This window comes from Gavialis gangeticus, unplaced genomic scaffold, assembly GCF_001723915.1.
Source record: "Gavialis gangeticus isolate Ggan-Ray unplaced genomic scaffold, GavGan_comp1, whole genome shotgun sequence".
Taxonomy (NCBI): Eukaryota; Metazoa; Chordata; order Crocodylia; family Gavialidae; genus Gavialis; species Gavialis gangeticus.
The window spans coordinates 62533232-62553002 of record NW_017729031.1 but is presented as its reverse complement, the minus strand read 5'-3'; the positions used below and the strand labels follow the sequence as shown (position 1 = coordinate 62553002).

The following is a 19771-nucleotide window of genomic DNA, read 5'->3' as shown; positions in this document are numbered from 1 at the left end:
GCAGCCCTGGTTCTGGAGGTGACCATCTGCCACTCTGCAGTGGAGGGCACTTCCCGAGGTGCTTCTTCCTTGGGTGTGTGACTCTGCAGGAAAAGGAAATAGCCGTCAATTTCATCCTCCATCTCCCTGATTCCCCTCAGCCTGCTAACCTCCTCCTGGAGCTCCCTCACCTGCGTCTCCAGGGTCCTAAGGCGGGCACATGCAGGACAGGTGTGGGGGTCCCCAATCCCTGTCCTCCAAGGCCTTGCTGGGCAACTCCTGCAGGCCAGAGGGTGGGGGGACACCAGCCCCCCCATGGACTGTGTCTGGGTGGAGGCCTCAGACAAGCCCCAGGTAGGCTGTACCCCCCAGGCAGGGGCCCTGGCAGCACTCCATGTCGACACCATCATAGGAGTTGCTGCTTGTTTATGGCTTAGTACGGTGCTTCACCCTGCCCTAGCAGGAGTCTCCCTCCTGGCCCTTCCTGCTCACCCACCGGCGTGCTCTGTTCACACAGCACGGCTCGGGAGCGTGACTCCCTACTGGCTCAGCTAAAAGGGATCCGGGGGGCTTCTCCTTCGGATCTGGCTCAGCTGCGTCCGGTCCCTCTACCCGCTTACCTTAGGGGGATCAGCTGATGCTGTCCTTGCTGCTGGCTTTGGGTCAGGTAAGGGGGCACACATGTGTGTGGGACACATGTGTGCCTGGATCCCTCCTCTCCTCCGTGCTCTTGGCTCCCAAGTGCCTGAAGCTATATCAAACCGTGGCTTTTAATGGCCATGATTTGAATTTCCTGCTGCTGCCCCAAAGCCAATCAGGTGCTCTGGTCTTCCTGGAAGTGCCTGCCGGCAGTCCCACCCCCTACGCTCCCCTGCTGGGGGGATCCAGTGCCTCCTGAGCCTGCTTCCCGGGGGTGAACCCCAGGGGTGCTCCCTGGCTTGGGGGGACAGTCCCCCCTAGCCCACCTCCTGTTTGCGCACTCTGTTCGTGTGGCGTGGCTTAGGGGCACGGCTCCCTACTGGCTCAACTAAAAGGGATCTGAGGCGCTTCCCCTCCAGATCCAGTTCAGCTGCGTCTGGTCCCTCTGCCCACTTACCTTAGGGGGATCAGCTGCTGCTGCCCCCACTGCTGGCTCCGCTGCTGCTGCGCCTGCCTCTGCTTCGGGTCTTACATAAGAGGAAGGCAGTATTTAACCATAAATTGTGTTATGCCATAGAAGTCTACCCTAAATTTGTGTTTGGAGTTGCACTGTCCAGGCAGAGCTCCTGGAGGGACCCCAACAACCTCTAGGAGGCACAGCGTATTCCCCCTACCTGCAATCTGCCACTGGAGGAGAAGCAGACAACACCTCAACCCCCTGGGGAAATAAGAGTGCCAGAGCAACTCAGGAAAAAGCAAAACAAGGATATGAAGTATACTGCATGACTACTGCTTGGTTAGGGTTCATGGACCACAATATGGGCCAAAGATCACCTGAAATAAACCCTGAATTGAGATTTTAAAAGAGAACTTAGAGATGGCTGGAGACAGTGCAGAGAAGGCCATCAAAGAGTTTTGAAACCTCCAGATACCTGGAAGAACTGTTCATTTAATTGGACTCTATCTCCAAGAGAGAGTAAACTCTAAGTGTAATAAAGAGAGAACTCTAGCATGAGGTTGGGCCCAGGTGAGTAATGAGCCCAACAGCATTTTGAACCAATTGAACATTTACCCTGATGCAATAAAGTTTATGTTCTATTCTGCTCAGTCCTTGTCATGAACCCCTCTATGTTTAAGGGGTTTGTGGGATATTGTGCACATTTTCTATTGTTTATTTCAGTGATGTTGTATGTGTTGTCTCATTGGAAAGACAATGTTATACCATATCCATTTATGTCATTTTTATCATATAGATTATGTTATGGTATCAGTATATATCTTTATGGTTTGGACATGGTTTAGCTGAGAGAACTGCAGGATGCATACTCAAGAAAAAATGAGTAGGTGAAATTGCTAAGTATTTCTTCCAATTTTGCTAAGATGACCACCTTTTCAAAATGGAAAGTTGGGACACATGCCTGCCTTGTCTTCCCTTCCCCCACCCCACTCCCCTTGGCATGGCTGCAGCAGAGCTGAAGATGCAGTTTGTGGGCTTCGGGCTCCCCACCCTGCTGCCCTTCCCCCGGGACCCCTGCACCAGCTGTGCTGCCATTGCAAGGTGCTCCCTGCCTGCCCGGCAGCAGTGGGGGGCACAGCTGCTGCCCCCACTGCTGCCCTCGCTGCTGCCAAGCCGGCAGAGGTACCTCACCATGGTGGCACAGCTGGTGTGGGGCTCTCAGGAGGAGGGTAGGGCAGGAAGCCCTGAGCCCTCAGTGGGCAGCCTGCATCTGCCCTGCCCTGCGCACAAATATTGGGGGGCATTTGACCGTTCCCCTTGTACTTCCCTCTCTGGGAGCGTGCACAGTGGTGGGGAGCTGCCCCCCACCCCCATCGCCTCCCAGAAGAGCTGCCCTTGGCTCTGGCCAGCTCCCTGCCCCAGCCCCATGCATTGCCCTGACTGGGTAGCACCCCCAGCCCCAGCCCCAGCCCCACTCCCTCCTTCACCATGGAAGTCTCAATCTTACCCCCCTCCCATACTTACCTGCAGGCAGCTGTGGGAGCTGCTCTCCACCACTGCCTGGGGCTGTATTCCTGGCAACATGAATGTGTGCCCATGGCACCCCCTGCATCCCAGCCCCCAGCTGTCCCCTGCAGGATGTAACACTGCAAAGAGACACCCACTATTTTCTGTTTTTCTGTGGCGTATGGAAAACCTGGACCCCTGCATAACACTGTGAGTCCAGGACAAGTGCTGTCCCAGAGTTATGCAGCCCAGAACCGGGAGTTGATGATCCAATTTTGGGACTGTTCTGCCCAATTAGGGACAGGTGGTTACCCTAATTGTGTCACTGGGGCTCATGAGGAATTGGCACAATGCTATTGGGAAGAAATGGGGAGGCATTGGCTTGGGGTTATTTTGGAGGCTATCTGCCTAGTCTTTGGATTTACTCAGGTTTTGGAGGAGTCCAGGTCTCCAGGAGTCAGGGCTGGTAGAATCAGCAGAAAGCCTGATCTCTGAAAACACTGGCAGGACTCTCAAGGGGAGAGGAGAGCCAGATGAGAAGGTAAGAAACTTTCATAGTTTCATAGTTGTTAGGGTTGGAAGGGACCTTGATAGATCATTGAGTCCGACCCCCTGCCCTGGGTCAGAAAGAGCGCTGGGGTCATATTACCCCAGTCAGGTGCTTGTCCAGTCTTTTCTTAAAGACCCCCAAGGTAGGGGAGATCATCACCTCCCTTGGAAGTCCATTCCAGATTCTGGCAATCCTTATCATAAAGAAGTTCTTCCTGATGTCCAACCTAAATCTTCCCTCTGTCTGTAGCCATTATTCCTGGTTATTCCAAGGGGTGTCCTGGTAAACAGAGCATCTCCAATTTCTTACTGCCCCCACCCTGCTGAATTTGTAAATGGCCACAAAATCACCTTTCAGCCTTCTCTTGCAGAGGCTGAAGAGATCCAGGTCCCTTAGTCTCTCCCCATAGGGCCCCTAACCATATGAGTGGCCCTCCTCTGCACCCTCTCAAGGTTATCCACATCTCTTGAAGTGTGGCGCCCAGAACTGGACACAGTACTCCAACTGAGGCCTGACCAATGTTTCACAGAAGGGAAGTATCACCTCCCTGAATCTTTCATGATGCACCTGCTAATGCATGATAAAGTACAGTTAGCTTTACTGATTACTTTGTCACACTGATGACTCATGTTCATCTTGGAGTCAGCTATGACTCTGAGATCCCTTTCTGCTGCTGTGCTGCTCAGCAGGTCTTCCCCTAGCTTATAGGTGTGTTGGTGATTCCTTCTCCCTAGATGTGGCACTTTGCACTTGTCTTTGTTGAAATGCATCCTACACTTTTCTGCCCACTTTTCCAACCTGTCCAAGTCCACCTGGATGCAATCCCTTCCCACTAGTGTGTTAACTTTACCCCATAATTTCATGTCATCCACAAATTTTGACAGAGTGCTCTCTACACCCTCATCCAAGTCGCTGATGAAGACATTGAATAACACTGGCCCAAGGACCAAGCCTTGGGAGACCCCACTGCCCACATCTCTCCAGGTTGATACCAACCTGTCCACCACCACTCTCTGGGTGTGACCCTTAAACCAATTCGCCACCCGCATGACCATGTACTAATCTATGTCACAGTCTCTCAGTTTGTTTGTGAGACTAGTATGACATACTATATCAAAGGCCTTCTTAAAATCTAAGTAGATGACATCTACCTCGTCTCCTGCATCTAAGCATTTTGTGACCTGGTCATAAAAAGAAATGAGGTTAGTCAGGCAGAATCTACCTGCTATGAACCTATGCTGGTTGCCCTTCATCATTATTTTTCCTGCTGGGCTCTCACAAATGTGATCCTTGATAATTTTTTCAAAGGTTTTCCCAAGCATAGAGGTGAGACTAACTGGCCTATAATTACTCGGATCCTCCTTCCTCCCCTTCCTGAAAATAGGGACCACATTGTCCCTTTTCCAGTCCTCTGGGACCATGCTCAAACAGTTGTGCCAGTGGCTCTGCTATGACACTTTACTTGTCTTTTTGTTCTATCTTCAAACTTATCATCCGTTTATCTGGTATAATTATTTTTTTTCTTATATAATAAATCCTTCTGGTTTCTTGTTTCCTTTTTGTTCACCTGTGGTAAAGAGTGATCTCTGGGCAAGTGACATTCTAGGCTATGCTAATTCTACAGAAAGGCGGACCTAAGATTTCTTTCACAACCCAAAAGGAAGCCACCTGGAGCTGGCAGAGATTCCCCTGCTGCAACTGTGAGGTCTAGTGTAAGGGTAGTGGAGCTGAGGATTGCAAGCATAAGGTGTTACCCCAGGGCAAACCTTGATCTCTTCCTTGCAGCAGGACAGCAGGGAGAAACTTATGGCTCTGGGAGTACCCTGTGGGCAGATTTGTGACTTGAGTAAGAGTAGGTTATGCTAAAAACCAAGTTTTCTACCTTCTCCCCACCTACACAAGCATAACAATTACTTTGGGGTCTGTAAGTGTAAAGGACCAATGCCATTTGTCCTGATATAATATTGCTTTATGATGGATGCCTCTTTTTCACTGGACATCTCTTCTCAGATGTTGATAAAAATGTGTTATGTTATCTGCAAAATCACCAAGCATGTGGCATTTTCTGAGTCTCTATATTTGTGGTTAAACTGCAATTGTCAAATTACAGTTGTCCTCATGGGCTAATCCTTTACCAAGAACAAGCAGGAAGAAAATACTTATCTCTGTCTTCCTCCCTTGTTCCATCTCAGTGCCTAACTGTTTGTCTTCCGATAGGAAACCTATTGTATGGTATAGAACCACTGTATGCTAGATAAGCTTTTTTCTGAGAGGTCTGACATAGCCCTTGATGACAAAGAAACTCCCAGCACTGGCTGTCAAATGAAGTTTTGATAATTTATTTAATTCAGAGTAACTTGTATGTGTCTATGTACTGGTTGTTGCAAAAAGAAATTAAAGAACCAACTGAAAATCCTGGGTTTGGATTTTCTTTTCCCCCCTCTTTTAGAAACACAGAATGCAGGCACTTGTATGGTAAACGATATTGTGTTTGTACACCAGTGTAATTCACACTGGGATCATGAGCAGACAGATGAGTGTCCTACCCAGAGTACCAGACAGTAGACAGTTGTCCTTGACCCTGGATGCTGGGGTGGGGGGAAGTGGGGTGGAGATAATCTCTTCAGCAAAAGATTCCCATGGCATAGCTGAAACGGAGTGCCACTGTAAATATGCAGTATACACTGAGGCTACTACCTTTTTCCACGGGGTAACTTTACACCAAACTACAATGACTTGTGCACATTGTATCAGTATAAAAGGGCACCTATACATGTGCAGCGAGGCTGCTTCAATGCGCTGTAATTACTCAATTAATCAAGTCTGCTTGAGCATGATAATTACTGCACTCCAGTGTCATGTGCATCAGTGTCATGTGCTGAAAAATGGTGGTGGGGGTGCTTTAACTAAAGCTCGCTCAACAAACTTTAGTTAAAGCACCCCCGCCACCATTTTTCAGTGCAGGGACGCTGATACATGTGACACTACAGGAGCTTTAATTAGAGCAGCTCTCAGAGCTGCTGTAATTAAGATGCCCTTCCCAACCCCCACCCCACACGCACTCCTGGAGCATGTTTATAAATGTCCAAAATGTTTTGAGTCCACATTCAGAAAATAGCACATGTGTGATATTGAAGACTGAGATTGAGATGATTATTTGTGAATATTGATGAAAAAAATTTTGCTGCATGCAAAGTGCACCTCAGAAAGCATCATATGCATGGTAAATAACTACATGCACATAATAATTGCATGAAGGGGGAATAATTGCATGCACAAATATAAACTGGGAAATGAGTGGCAAGGCTGCAGTACTGCAGAGAAGGACCTGAGGGTTCCAGTAGACCATAAGGTGATTCTGAGCCAACACTGTGCTCTTGTTGCAAAAAAAGCCAATAGCATACTAGGTTGTATTAACAGGAGCATCACTTGCAAATCAAGGGAAGTAATTCTTCCACTCTATTCAGTACTGTTGAGGCCTCACATAGAGTACTGTGTCTAGTTTCAGGCCCCACACTTCAAGAAGGTTGTCAACAGATTGTAAAGTAGAGCAACAAAAATTATTAGGGGCAAGACTTATGAGGAAAGGCTGAAAGAAGAAGGGTTATTTGGAGAAGAGAATACCTGAGGGGTAATTATAGAGGATGGAGATAGACTTTTATCAGTGGCCACAGGGGACCAGACTAGGAGTAACAGTTGTAGCAAATTACATTTTTTGTATTTTCTTACATATAACCTATTCTTTCTCCCTAAAAACAGCAGGGGAAAAGTGGGGTGCACTTTATATATGATGAAAAGAAGGGATCCCCACAGGTCCAGAAATTTGGCAGAAGGTTTGGAGTGGTAGGCAGCATTAATTGCTGCAACTTTTTCAGCAAAATTGCTGGACCTGTGGTGAGTCCCTTCCCCAACCATGTGCTGGCTGAAGCCTGCACACAGAGTCCAGGATTGTGTGCTGGCTCCTGGTCCACATGCTAAGTCAGACATGGCACATGGCTCCTGAACCACAGCATAGTCCTGGACTCAGCCTGCAGCCCCAGATACAACATGCAGGGTTGGACCCAGCATTAGATTCCAGAGCTAGTGGCCAGCCCCAGACCCAACATCCAGTCCCAGACTTGGTATGCTGGGTCCCCCCTAGCAAATCGCTCTGAAGTCAGTGTGTGGCCCTGGTACCAGTGCAGTGGGTCAGCCCACAGGCTCTAACAAGTACATGGGGCCAGCAAGAGGCTCCACTCTAACTGTTGTCACTCATGCACTTCTACTGAAGAAACTGAAAATCTTTTTTTTTTCCCTTTAGATTCCCCTTCAAAAATCAAGTTGCATAGGATACAGGTAAGTGTGTGTGTGTGTGTGTGTGTGTGTGTGTGTGTGTGGAGATTAAACATAACTTTCAACGGTGAGGGTGTTCAAGCGTTGGAACAGGCTGTGGAAGGAATCTCCATCCTTGGACATTTTCAAGAGCAAGTTGGACAGACACTTCACAGGGATGGTTTGGTAAGGAACAATCCATGGGGATGGACCTTGTGAGGTCCCTTCCAGCCCTACTTTCCTATGACCACCAATACTTCTGGATAAGGTCTACCTGTCTACTTCCCTGTGAGGGTTGTGAACTATACGTAATTTTCTTTCTAGGTGACCACACCTTCTCCGGTAGCCCATCATTAGTAAAGCTCTATAAGAAGCTGTATTCTCTCTAGATCCAGAGGCTCAGGACACAAAATACTGCTAGTATAGATTCCATTTAAAATTCTCATTTTTATTGTCAGTTACTGCCACATCCCAAAAACTAAGGGAATTTGCTGCTCAGTCTCAGTACAGACTTCTTTTCAGCCCTACCAGTTTACCTGTCACAATCCTAATCATCTCCGTATTTCACATGAAGATGATATCTTTTGAAACTTCAACACCATGAATTGAATTCTAGGGATTGCTGAAGACACAGGGGCAAATTCAGTCATTCTTAATCTAACAAAAGTGCCATTTGAAGTCGGTGGGAGTCATGTTAGATTGAGGATTTTAAAAACTTGGCCATAAATCTTTTCAAGAACAATGTGATCTCTTTCTACATGTTTCCTTTGTGTGTATTTAATTAATTTTGAAAAGTACAGTATCATCTCTTGTTCAATATGAGTGTAGTTCATTTCTGCTTACAGATGCAACTGACTCATAAAATCCCAGCATTTTAAAATTAATTTACTGGTGATGTGTGTTTTCTTGCTTAAATATTTCTTTATATTTCTCTTTTGTCATCTTTTCTATCAACTAAGGACATGTTGATTAGAGATGGATTTGCAGTGAAGTTTGTCACAAAGTTTGTCATTTCCATCTGTCTCTGTAGATGTACTTTACGAAACAGAGCTGACACTCTGGCTACTTCCTCTCCTTTATCTGAGTCTGCAGTCAAGCTATCTCTGCTCAACTTATGTCCAGTGTGGCAAACCTGTTACTCTTATCATTGATACCTGATTTTTCAGTATTTTTTCTCTCCGTTACCCCTTTTCTACAAAACCTTGCAGTACTTCCACTGCATTCTATAAGTGCCCTAACCTAAGTTTAAACATCATGTACTATACCTGCATCATCTTTGAGTGCTCCAAAGATATATACAGTATAATAATAATATTTCATAGAGTTCACAGCCTGATTCTAGCCTAGTCATATTAGACACTGTTAAAGGCATAGCAGAACACAGCCCCCACTCTGAAAAGTTGACAATCGTAGCTTAACACAGGATGCGATAGTTGGATGAAGCAAACGGACAGCAAAAAAGGGAAAAGATCCACTGATCTCTTTCGTAATAACATGTATTTTGTCAGTAACCAAGAGTTAAGGTTGCCCTTGCCAGCACTTTTAGACTATTAAGTTCAGTTTCACACAACCCTGGAAATCCAGGATCTATAGAGTTAAGGTACATGACCCTCTGGAGTTGGCAACAGAAACCAGACATTGTCTACATGCAGTCCATCTGGGTTCGCTGTATCAGCTTTAGGTGGTGGGTTTGCTTGGGAGAACTGTGACCATAATAAAAGATTTGTGTGGGCTCTGCCCTCTAGGAAGATTTGACTCCCCTTCCCTATGTGTGTCCTCAAAGGAAGCATGCCTACATACTTCAAGGAATCCAGTGTACATCATTTCAGCACTTATTTCTGAAGGTTGTATTTATGCTTCCTGGCATGGAAATTGTTATCAGTAAGGTGGGGTGTGGGAGTAGTCTGTGGGTTTGATGGGTAAGTGAAAGTATAGTGCTAGACAGAATACTGGGCGAAGGGGTTTTAAAATTTAGCAGACATGGAGTTGCTCCTGGGTAGCAGGCTCACAAGTATTGAATTCAGATCATCTAAATGCAAATATTTCCTTAAAAAGAAGAGGAGTAACCTTTTCTGCAGTGGTCATGTGCCCTGCTTGTTACCTAATATACACTATCTGCAAAGTGAGTGTGTGTGTGTGTGTGTGAGAGAGAGAGAGAGAGAGCGCAAGAGATGGATTTATGGGCACACTGATCAAATAGAACAGAAGTATACTTGCATTGGTAGGTACCTTAACTGTTTCCCAGTTTTTGAAGATTTTGAGTTTTGCTTAATTTGGTGTTCTGGAAGGACAATCTTCCAAGAACTTTTATTACCTATGAATGTCCTAGTACATTTAACAGAAATAAAAATACTATTGTTGTAGGAGTTAGTTGTCACTTAGGTTTGCAGTTAATGAGTCACTATGTCTCACTAATGCTAATGTAGCTATGGAGCCTGAAGCGGTTCTCTCTGTTCCTTTAGCCTTTTGATTGTGGAGTGGGAAATGACTGAGCTTTGAAATATTTGGTGGAGTTAGTGAAAGGAAGAGAAACTGCATGCAAGGCCCATGACTGAAGAGCTTGATAGTTTTATTCCTTGTTAAGTGTGAGAGAAGACTGATTTGTCTTACCCATTTGCACCCAGTGCATTCAGATGTTCTCAGCTGAATGAGAACTGTGTATGGATATGAACAGAGCCTGAAACAATAGTTCTGGGCTGTGTGAACTCACTGTGGGTGATTGTCATCACCCCTTCCTAGGGTCAATGCTTGTAATCCTGTTATGGACCTAGCATACCTAATCTCAGTTTCTCACTCCAGTCACAGCACTGTGTTCATAGTACATGCTCCAAGTGTGCCTGTTCTCAGCTCCCCACCTAGAGGGACATGGTCCCTGCAGATCCTAGCCATGAAGGGCTGGAAGAGGGGCTCAGACCTTCCAGAGCCCACCATACACATTATCTCCCTATACACCCTGATAGCAGTGATTGATGATGATCAGAACTATGGTGTGATCTCCAGCTATATTGGGGAAAAAACAATGGCAGGTAAAATAAAATAATGAAATGCTGTTTCTAGGAGGGCTGTGCCTCAGGAGTCTATCAGGAGGGCAAGGCCAGGGGCTCAGACCCCTCCAGAAACTGATTTGGGTCCTATTCATATGGGGAATAGGGAGGGGGTTCAGGTACCCAGGGACAGCAAGGCCCCTACAGATCCTAACACCTACAGATCCTATAGGAGGGGTGAATCTGAGCCAACAATCCCTTTCCAACCCCCCACCCCTGGAAAAGGGCCAATGTGGTCCTCATTTTCAAAAAAGGGAGGAAGGAGGACCCAGGAAATTACAGGCCCATTAGCCTTACCTCAGTCCTGGAGAAGCTCTTTGAGAAAATTATCCAGGAGCACATCCGCAAGGGACCAGCAGGGGAGATCATGCTTAGGGGCAACCAACATGGGTTCATTTGAGGTAGGTCTACAGATGCATCACAAACAGGTCCAAGGAGGTGATCATCCCCCTCTACGCAACACTAGTCAGACCGCAGTTGGGATACTGTGTTCAGTTCTAGTCGCCAAACTTCAGGAGGGATGTGGACAGCATGGAGAGGGTCCAGAGGAGGGCCACTTGCATGATGAGGGGGCAGCAGAGCAGGCCCTACGAGGAGAGGCTACGGGACCTGAACCTGTTCAACCTCCACAAGAGAAGGCTGAGGGGGGATCTAGTGGCCATCTACAAACTGGCCAAGGGATACCAGCAGGCAATGGGAGAGTCCCTGTTCCCCCGAGCACTACTGGGAGTAATGAGGAATAATGGCCGTAAGTTGACCAAGAGTAGATTCAGGCTAGATATCAGGAGGCACTACTTCACAGTCAGGGCAGCTAGGATCTGGAATCAACTTCCAAGGGAAGTGGTACTCGCTCCTACCCTGGGGGTCTTCAAAAGAAGGCTAGATAGACATCTAGCCAGGGTCTTTTGACCCCAGTACTCTTTCCTGCCCATGGCAGGGGTCGGACTAGATGATCTGCTAAGGTCCCTTCCGACCCTACCAACTATGAACCCCCGCCCCCAAACACACAGTTATCACTCTACCATCCATTTTCATGTATTCCTTCTCCTTCCCCATGCCAAAGTCCCAAACCCTGCTCCATCTGCCCTGCCACTCCTCTGCCCATAATCCTCTCCCCACTCCCACAGGCATTCACGTGTAGACTGCTTTCTTTTTAAAAGATCATTGGATCCTTTTTTTTTGCTTATTAGCTGCACTCAGATTATATTTCCCAAAAGAAGGATCACAGGCAGATCATAGTAACTTGTCTACAGATCGTTCACCTATTTTGCCAACAGTGGAACTGGAATTTACAGTGTCTAGTTATAGCTCAGGGTTAGTTCTAAGATCACATTCAAATGGTCTGGCTGAAATCCCTCATAGTCTTTCTCCACACTGCAATCTGTCCAAAATGACTGATCCAGTGACTGGCTAATGATGTTTTCAGTACTGCTTACTATATGTTCTGGTTTAGCTAGGACAGTCCCAGATTTTGGAGGCTGGCTGGTGAGAGTTAAAATGAACATCCCAGAAATGCAGGGAGGCAGAGCAATGCAGAGTAGTATGGTATGCCAAGCAATTGGGCAGGCAGACACTGCTACCTGCTCGCCCACCTGCCCAGCACACCATGCCACCCCACCCCCACCTCAGCCTCCAGCAACACCATTGACTTTGGAGAGCAGAGGTGAGAGGGGGGGAAGTGTCCTGGATTTCCTTATGGTCGACTTATCATTCACTAGCCAATATGAATAGTAAGTGACTGTAACCGGTTGGAAAGATGATTAGAGTATGGTGTGAACCTCAGCAGGGCAGGGTGGGGGAGTTGAGAGACAGAGGTTGTGAAACACTGTTTTCCCCTGAGAGGCTTCTGAGGTGCAGAAACAAAGGGCCAAATTTGAATCTTTTAACTCAAAGCCCCAGGCATCAAAGCAAATTTTAGTACTACCTGGAGAAGCAGGGAAGCTTTAGAGAACTGGAAGAATAGCCCTTTAAAAAGAAAGGCATTGTCAATCTTAGCCGTAATAGGAGAGTTAGCACAGTCTTGTATTTTATCATATAAATCTAAAGGTGATTACCTGGGTAAGACATACATTATTAAGCAAATCCTCAGAAACTGATATGCAGGGAAGTGCTGTGGCTTGCCCCAAACTGCATAATAGAATGGCCAGCTTAAATAGCAAAGGCAGTAGGTAGAATCCAATTTTCTTGATTCCCAGTAGAAAACATTAGCCTTTGGACCTTACTGCCATCTCCCCCACCCAGGTCTTTGAAATACCTTAGCAGCAGAACAGCAAAAGGCATTTAGATGGCATACTCAACAGTATTCAGTTTAATTCATCACATCCAAATGGTATATTACAAGTCACTAGCTTGGAGCTTGGCTCATCTAATTTTACACGCTAAAATGCTACATCTGGAGTTGAGAATATACTATTTTTATTGGTTAATGTTCACATTTTATGACTTCAGTTAAATCGTGTGGATAAATACACATGCATACCTCATTTGGTTGTTCATTTACAACCAGGGAATTGAACCAGTCTGTTGGTGGTTCTGTTCATTCAAGATATTCCAGTTTTTCTTGGAGCAGAGACCTGCAACTACATTTGTGTTTGTATAGTGCCAGCAGGAACCTAATTCTGATGTATGCCTCCACAACCTACTGTAATATAAATATGAAATGAAAGTTGCAAATTCCTATAAAGTAAGGTGCAATTTGAATGGATGTTGAGGCAAATGGGATTTTTCTGAAGATCCATGACAGACAGGAATTATTGATGTGTCTGTCTAATGTGTTATTCTCTTGGCAGATAGCCTAGTGCTTAGGGGACATCTGAGAATTGTAGCATGCTGTTAATGTTCTCTCTATGCAATTCCATGACACTTACAAACTGGTCAGTTTTTGCCCTGCAGGATACTCGTAACTTTCATTGACATTAGTAGAAGCTGCTCATAATCCGCCCACAATCAAAGAGAACTAAGTTCTGTTTCTACTTACATTGGGATAAGAATGTGCACAAAGGCAGTTACCACAAAGCAACCAGTAACAGGTAAAGCCTCATCCTCTTCTACACCCCCTTATCCCCTGAAAAGTTCTTCCTATGTCCATACCTCTGTTTATGGCTGAGCTAGCTTCAATCCTTAAAAAAAGCGATCATCTATATTCACTATACAAAGTGATGTGGTACTATTTTTTTAAGATAAATTACTTGGCCTTGGATTGCACATCTAGTCCTCAGTGGACTGGTCTATACGAGATATTTACTGCATAGTTGCCTAATTAACTGCATAGCAAATGTCTCAGTGTTTACACATGCATCCCTATTAGGGCGCACAAAACTAATAAACTCCTTAGCAAGGTAGTACTTGTAAATACTAGTACTAACCCTGCTCCTGAGTTTATTCATACACAGTAATGCAGGTGTAGAGGCTGACCAGATGGCTGGGGCACAAGAGTGCTTCAGTGCCAGGGATACCTGCTGGCTAGCCCCACACTGAAACACCCTCATGGCCCAGCCAGCTCCTCCACAGCACGCTGAGCAGTGTTGGAGCAGCCCCAGGCTGGCAGGCTGATCCCCAGGGCCCCCTGCCAGCTAGAGCTGCTCTGGCTGGGCTCCATCTGCTGTGTGAATAAACATTTGAACATGCTTCTGAGAGCAAATAACTCCAGGCACTTGGAAGAAAAACACTCCAAAGCAATAAGATCCAGAGTTTATTTATGTACACTAATTGCACGTGTAGATGCACCCATTGTGAAAGAGCTTGTTACAGATTTCTGTATTTTTCTTAATTGCAGATACAAACAATTATGTCCATACAAACACTGGTCAATGTGGATGTGGCCCCTGTACTACAGGTTTTAAATAAAGTGTTTATCTTTAAAACAGCCTTATATTACAAAGTGATACATATAGAAAAGGGTAACAAACTGCTTCCTATTCCCTTGCTATGACCAATGACTAGGGCCACTGACAAACATTAAATTAAAGGCATGGTGCCACATATGCATGACAGGAGGCACAATTGTGGGATCAAGCATCTGATTGCATTGTACCATAATACTACTGCAGGGGGAGCCTGGGATCCATGATCCCAGACTCCCCCTGCTCCAGCAAGCTTGGCTCCCTGTATTCACCCAGCTAGGAGCCCTGACCAGGGATTTGACTTTGATGCATTCCCCCAGCTGGGATACCCCAGGGAAGTGCTGGTAAGCTGAGTGGGGCTTCCAGCCAGGGGAGTTCATGACAGTTTGTAAATCTCCCCTGGCTGGAAGTCCCAGCCAGCTGACCAATGCGCCCAGCCTCTGGAGCATGCAGGAAGCTTGAAGGGCTCTAGTGTGCTCCAGAGGCTGAGACTGCTGGCCACATGTATAATTAAAGGCATGATAGGAACCAGCCATGAAGTTATTACACATTTTGTGTAATAACTTTGTGGCTTATTCCCCATTTTATCATGCCATTAACTGAATGAACATGTGGCTGGTCACTACTTAAAATGATAATTAATCAGTTAATTGAGTAATTAGTGTAACACCTGACAGGGGCCTATGTGTCCTTTTGTATGAGGGTACATTTCCCAGCAGGGTAAACTAGTTCATGCTACACTCCATAGTGCCACAGCCAGTCTGCTACTGATATCCAGGCTAGCTAACATCATTTTCTCTGTGCTACATTGCAATCATTTCGGTGACTGCAGTGTAGACATGCCTTTTCCCTTGTCAGTGCCTTACAGGAAGTTCACAAAGCCTAGATAACAGCATACAGGAAGTGGGGCACCTTTACAGTTTCTGGAGGATTTATTCTGTCACACACTTTCCCTTCTTTGGATCCATTTCAAAATTTTCCAACTAAGACATTGTTAAATTGAACTGACAAGCTATAACAAAAACAATAACTGACTTTAACAACCTTTCAGGTTGCTTTAACACTAACTTAACATGTCTTGATAAGTCTCTTAGGCATTTCAGCAAGCTTCTCAATCTGCTATATTACAAAACCTCTTTAGGCAGGACCTTATCGGTGACAGGCTGTTCAGTCTCACAGTCAATAATGGGATCAGTTTGTAAATTATTTTCAGCCTCTGTGTCTGTTCTCACTTCACTTGTCTCTGCCAAGTGTTCAGGTGTTTTCAGCAGATGCTTCTGAATTCTTTGTACAATTATTGCCTTCATTTAGGAAGATTCATAGTTTCATAGATTCATAGATTAAGGGTCGGAAGGGACCTAGTAGATCTTCTAGCCTGACCCCCCGCCAGGGCGGGAGAACAACAAAAAACCCCAAAAAGAGAAACGGGACTCAAACGAGTCCAGCCAGGTAGGCATCCAGCCTCTTCTTAAAGACCCCCAGGGTAGGGGCCAGCACCACTTCCCTTGGAAGTTGGTTCCAGCTCCTAGCCGCCCTAACCGTGAAGTAGTTTTTGCGGATGTCCAATCTATACCTCCTCTCCATCAGCTTGTGCCCATTACTCCTTGTTATGCCAGCGGGCGCTAGGGGAAACAGCGTCTCCCCCAAACCCTTCTGGTCCCCCCTAGTGAGTCTATAGACAGTCACCAGGTCCCCCCTTAGCCTTCTCTTGTGGATAAAGCAGCCATGAAGGGACATGAACCCTCAATCTTCTGATTGAGATAATATAATCCAGGAGATTTCTTTGATCACTGTAGCTTTGTGTGGGCAGTGCCAACCTTGCCAAATTCCCACAGCCAACATTTTTACCTATAGCAGTAGTCTTGTTCTTTTGTAATAGTTTGCTCATGCTTTCTTAGTCTTTTCCTCACTATTATGGATTCCCTCATCAACCTTTCCTTTTGTTTGAGATCAAGTATGTGTATGTCTGTTACAGAGGAGTTCAGCAGGTAGCTTTCCACAGTCCAGAGTGATAGTTAAAGATAGTTCTTCTTTTGCATCCATTGTTTGTTTGTTTTCAAATTCTTCATCATACATACTACACTTTAAGATACTTCATTGGCTTTTGAGGATAGCTAGGACTAGATAGCTCATTATGATCATGACTTTTAACAGAAGACAAGTATTTTTAGAGTGATATCTTTTATTGAGCAACTATGTCTACAACTATATCTACATAGTAGTCCAATAAAAGATACCATGCTAAGATATCATTGCCTCAGGAAAAATCTGGACCATCCTAGCTGCATCATTACTCTGACACTATCATAAAGTTTAGCAAATTCTAGTAATTTCCTATGCTCAAACTATAGTATGTTGTCAGTTACTGCTATTATTGCAATTCCATGATTCCCAAAGTGTCTGACTGTTGCAATCTTTGAACAAAATACTTCCGAAACATTCACGAATTATAGTCATGTTATCATGCTTTCAAATATATTCACCTTTGCAGACACTGGAAGGTTACAAAAGGGCAGGACAGGTCCTCTTTTTGGCAATCAGAAGCAGCTGAAGCTACAAGGGAATTGCCTGCACCAGGAGCCTGATGATCCAACCTTCTTAAGCAGGAAATACAAAGATTTCTTCTTCCCCAATGAGTTCCCCAACCAAGCTCCTTGTCCCCTTTCTGCACAGTGATACAGATTCATCAGGAAGAGTGGAGAGTGACCCTACTAAAGCACTCTCCTTGAAGTGTGAATTTAGCCTCCTTGAGTTGGAGAAAACATTGAACCTGAGTGCACACTTCCTGAGTAAGTTCTGTTACACAAAAGGTGAGCACAACCACCACCTTCTTCTACATTTTAAAAGAAAATTAGCCAGCCCTGCTCAGGGGCTTGAAGAAATTGTTAAAAGTCCCATGAGATGAAGATGCTGGGCTCTGGATTTTAAGTATATGTTAGGTACCCAAAAGCACTAGTGAATTCTTTGAAAAAATTGACTGGAATTTTCCAGAAGTCAAAGTAGACCTCTCTTTGTTTGCCTCTTACCTTCTACCTAAACTTTACAGCTCCTGCCTTTGCCTTTCATATCATGTTTTAAACTTAAAGATAATTTTTATATTCTAGATATGAACTCTTAAAAATAAGCATTTAAGATTAAGTGAAATGTATAGACAGGTACTTAACTCTAGCAACACATATTCTAATTAGGAGAGTTCCTAATAGCACTGAATAGCAGAATCATGACTCTTGAGAACAGTGTGTTGGATATCAGTTTCTCTGGAAGGGTGCAGTGTCAGATCCATGTTTGAATTTCCAGTGCAGTTTAACACATGTCCATCTCAGCTCTCAGCTAGTTTTACACACAGCCACTTGACCTTGATGATAAAATTGATGATAGTAAAATCTAACTATGAAAAGACTCTATCATGTTTTCATTTTGCAGCATTTAATATTAAGAACTGGAAGTGATCTTGTCTCTTCAGTATTGCTTGCATCCTCACTATCAAAATCATGGTATTGTCACTGCTTTTTATTTTATTTTATTTTATAACAAAGACATGCTGATAAAAAAGCAGCAACTTCCATTCTAAGATTATAGTTGTGATGACTGAAGAAGACATAATAAAGATTGATTTAGACTGGAAGTGCAGGGCCAAAGATGTGTGAACAAGTTTAAGATTAACATCAATCTTCCAGAATCTTTAAAATCACACAAACTCACTATTAAATATAACTGCTGTATAAACTAGTAATATGGATATAATGCTTTCTCACTGCTATGTGTTCCCTTCTCCAGTCATATGAATTATGTGAAAGCAAATTAACACTTCAGTTTGAAAATGTTTGACACGTTAACTAAAAACAGCTAGGAGATATATGATGGTCCTCAATTTAGAGACAGAGAAATTGACACCAATATTAAGTGAATTACACAAGCAAATCAGTGCCAGATCTGGGACTAGAACTATCACCCTCATTATTCTACTTCGTAATCATTACACTTTAACCAAGGACTAAGTTAAATGTGTAAGCAGAATCCAGAACTCAAGACAGTGTACTAACTTTACCTAACCTAACCATCGAGCTAGTGAGTTGTGATCCCTCTTGCTTGCTCTTTCTTGTCCAGTGAAGTTTGAATTCTTTGCTGCAGAATGGAACCGATTCAAGAAGAGAAACAGAACAGGCCTGCACTTCAAAACAGCTAGCAGCCTGTTGGTTAAAGTATTTTCCTGCAAGGAGGGAAATACGAGTTTGAATCACCTCAGTCTGAAGAAGGCATTGGGTGCCTATACACATGCTCTGGGGTGGGGGTGGAGAGGCATTTTCAGTTGAGTGGCTCTCAGAAGAGCCACTAAGAGCCACTCTAATTAAAATGCAGCAGTGTCTTGTGTATTCAGTGTTCCACATTTCAAAATGGCCATGGGGACACTTTAACTAAAGCTTGTTCAATGAGCTTTTGTTAAAGTGCCCCTCCCACCATTTTGAAATGTGGGACACTGAATACACAAGACGCTGAAGCACGCTGGAGTGTTCTAATTACCAGACTTGGCTCCAACATGTTCTAATCAGAACGCATCAGAGCACATGTATAGGCTCCCATTTTTTACCAGTTTCCATGGTTGAGTGCTCTAACTACTTGTAAAATGTAGACAAGGGAAAGGCTGTGCTGTATCCTCCTCTGAGTGTGGGTGGAAAGGCAGAATTGCCCTGAATTGAGTTAGTCTACAAATGCCCCAGTGGTTAAGATTTAAGCCACAGCTTTTCTTCAGAGCTTCCACTGGCTCGCTTAAATAGCTGACACTAAGTTGGCTACTTGTTACTAATCTGTTCTCAGGAAGTGTCTAACCCTACCCAGAGATGGAACTAATGAGTTCTGCATCTTGGGCAAAACTCCCCTATGTGGAAGAAGGAAAGGAGGCTGGTCTTGCCTGCCCGGGGTATCTCAGCATGCAGATCCTCTGGCTGAATGGTGCAGATATGCTCCAGCCCAGCTCCTCCAGCTGTGTGGTGCAAGGTTGCTTTAGGGATGGTAGGGAGCACCAGAATGGTACCCGCTCTAAACTGACACCTGGGGCTGGTGGCTCACTTGCCCCAATGCTACTGACTCTACCCTTCTATTGTATAGGGAGCTTAGGTGCCTAAATCAGTGCTATGGATTCTGCTATGGGAGCCAGGTGTTTTCTTGCTCAGTGTTGCAATATATGTCCTTTTGAGAAGCTAACCATTCATCTCTCTTTTCCTCAATTTCCCTTTTGTAAAATGCCCTACTTCAAAAGAGTGGTCTAAAGATAAATACAATAGAGAATGTGGGGTGTCCAGATATTTCCACAGAATTACCTTGTATAGAGCTAGTTAATCAGGACTATTATAATTAAGTAGTATGTATAAATACAATTGGTTTTTTAACAAAAATTTTCTCTTACTAATGTATTGAAAATAAGTTTTTTTACTTTGCTGTAATC

At 44.7% G+C, this 19771-nt stretch overlaps 1 long non-coding RNA gene across 1 annotated transcript in view; it reads left to right on the top strand.

The window, feature by feature from the left end:
- Positions 1-18518, top strand: part of LOC109301809 — a 38753-nt gene extending 20235 nt beyond the window's left edge. The window contains exons 2-3 of the long non-coding RNA XR_002098633.1: positions 7432-7466; positions 16820-18518. This is a non-coding gene — a long non-coding RNA (uncharacterized LOC109301809). The remainder of the gene's footprint in view (positions 1-7431; positions 7467-16819) is intronic.
- The last annotated feature ends 1253 nt before the right edge of the window (positions 18519-19771 follow it).